Here is a 2500-nt window from a genome sequence, read left to right on the forward strand (position 1 = left end):
GGGACAGTCTGATCATTTGGCGCGCTCTCCTGCTTTCCAGTGCTCGAATGAAAGCAATAAAATGGTTTGATCTCGCTGGCCAGTCGCCATCCGGGTGCATAAAATGCCCGAGAACACACGCATTGTCACGCAACCTCTTTGGCTCTAATCGGAATGCTTTTGATAAGTTTAACCCGTGTTGGCGTGACCGGAAATGTACTTTGAAATGGTCCATGTGTTCCCAAATCGAAGGGAAATCGACAGTATTGCCACATGGTATGTTCGACATTAAATTTTCATTCATGTTTATGTATTTTGGCAGTTGACCATTCTTGAATAAAACTTCGATGTTTTATTCAATTTCCTTTTCTTAGCTTTCCTTTGTATGTCTTTTAGTTTAATCAGTTTGAGTTTTTAAACTCATTTGGTGATTTAATCTTACTTTGATCTTAATGATTTTGTGATACTGTAATCATAGTCCAAATATTTCGCAAGAGGATTCATGAATAATTTTTCTTTCTTAAATTGTTCTTTGTTTCATGTCGTAAAACTTCAACACAGTAGCTTAAAGAAAGGTCCAGTCTTCTTTTTTCTCTCTGTTTCTGTGTTCGATCGATCGATCTGCTGATCATTAGGTCCAGCATGTTTTCAAGGATAAATTGCGTTTTTTTACGAAACACCTCAGGAATCCTCTCTCCGTGCTCAACCATTCAACTTTTTGACGGTGAATGAAATTGTCCAAACATATAAGGGCGTTTCGTGCGTCCCAAAAAAAGTATAATGACCATTTCTATAGTCACGTCCATCCGACGTTTCAATCGCTATTTTCGGACCCGTCCGGTGTGGGTGTGGATAAAACAAGTCGTGTGCGTTGTGTGCTGTAGGAGGTCTGTTTGCCTTTCAACTTCTTCTAAACGTTTCGGTTTGTGAAAGCGCTGGGTGGCTGGTGCAGCACCATGAAATGTGTCAAATTTGACAAGTTTCTACTAAATCGGGCGCGGTTTTGGCCCATCCTGCCAGCTACTTCCATTCACCGGAAGGCATGAAAGGGAAGGCCCAGCCCTCCATGCAAGCTTTCTCCTTGTTTGGGTCGCGTTTGCTCATTTGTTTGATTTGTCTAGGAGTTTCATAATAAAAGGTTGATTGATGCTAGATGTTACACATGGCGTGTGTGGGATACCAGGGCTCCAATTTGTCGCATCCAGTGTGCATCAACAAAGTTCATCGACATCATTGTTGGTTCCCCATGTGTGTGTCTGTGTTCAAACAGCATCGCAGCATCGATCGCATGCCGCAGACTGGAGGAAGGGGCATCTCTATGTATCCACATGCGAGCCAGCTGTTGTCGTTGTTGGTCCAACCTAGGTCAACATCGGGCAAGAAAACAAACATTGCCCCTTCGGCTTCGCTTCCGCCCTTGGCGCAGCTGCGTTCGCGCTGTTGCGCTGATTGTCATCAGTGTGTGTTGATGAGATAAGGTTTGACCGGCAGAGTTGCTTGGAGAGCGAGTGATCTCCATACAAGACTAGCCAGTCGGAGACTGGAGCTTCAGTGACTCGGCAAGAGTATCGCGATTATGCAGCACCATAAACGTGGATGGTGGCGCGAGTGTATGTTTTCTGTTCGCTGCACCTCTCTGCAGTTAGTAGCAACGTGTAGTGGCACCAGTGAGGGGATGTACCGTGTTTAACTAATCGGGTGGATGGATCATCATCTCTAATTGATTGCACACTCTTCTCAAACTCTTCTTCAGCACCGTAGCCTTAATGTGAAACACTACTAACTCGGTACTAATCCTACAAAATGGCGGTGGTTTGTTAGTGCTGCGGGTGTAGATGGGCGTCCGGTGACTTTCTCGTTGATTTAACCGTTTTCCTGTGCTGATGCTGACTCGTGCAGCAGGTTGCCGTTCGTAATAAGCACTCGCTCACCGTGTGTTTTTTTTATCTCTTTTTCTTCCCATTTCCTTTCTTTCTCTATCGCTCTTTAAACACTCTTTCTTCGGTTTCTGCGCTTAATTTGTGTGTGTTGTTGGAAATCACCAACAAAAAAAACGCGATATAAATATACTCGAAATGCGGCAATCCATTCCAATCTGGCACTCCCGGTACCCGGTAGGAGGAAAGCAACAGCTTGGACATAGTCGGACAGTATAAGCCGGAAATCTTCTGTTAACCGCACGTGCCCGTGCGAACCGTGCCACACGGTGCCTCGGTTAAGGAGTGAGTGCATGAGAAAAAGAGAGTAGCTGCTGTACCAAAAACGATCGAGCCCTAAACAAACCAACAGTAGTAAGCAGAGTACGAGAGTACCAGCCACAAGAACGACAAGCAGAAGGCAGAAGGAGCACCGACAAACGGAGAACGAGTGAGCCAGAACAGCACACAGATAACATTAGACACCGTGGAAGATCGTGCCACGGATACTGGATCGCTGATACCGATGAAACGACGGAATCTCTCATGAGTCTCATGGGATTGTAAGAAGACAGCATACAAACTCACGTTGTGGCCGTTGGGGT

At 45.4% G+C, this 2500-nt stretch overlaps 1 protein-coding gene across 4 annotated transcripts in view; it reads left to right on the top strand.

The window, feature by feature from the left end:
- Nucleotides 1–2500, top strand: part of LOC126572552 (MICAL-like protein 1) — a 34798-nt gene that overhangs the window by 26606 nt on the left and 5692 nt on the right. Inside the window, exon 1 of one of the 4 annotated variants that reach the window (XM_050231953.1) lies at nucleotides 2190–2500. This exon is cut by the window's right edge and continues 516 nt beyond it. The exons of the other annotated variants lie outside the window; for them this stretch is intronic. The gene's annotated coding sequence lies outside the window, so the exon portion shown is untranslated. Of the gene's footprint in view, nucleotides 1–2189 lie in introns of those variants that run through there. 4 annotated transcript variants of the gene reach the window in all.

Source organism: Anopheles aquasalis, chromosome 2, assembly GCF_943734665.1.
Source record: "Anopheles aquasalis chromosome 2, idAnoAquaMG_Q_19, whole genome shotgun sequence".
Classification (NCBI taxonomy): domain Eukaryota; kingdom Metazoa; phylum Arthropoda; class Insecta; order Diptera; family Culicidae; genus Anopheles; species Anopheles aquasalis.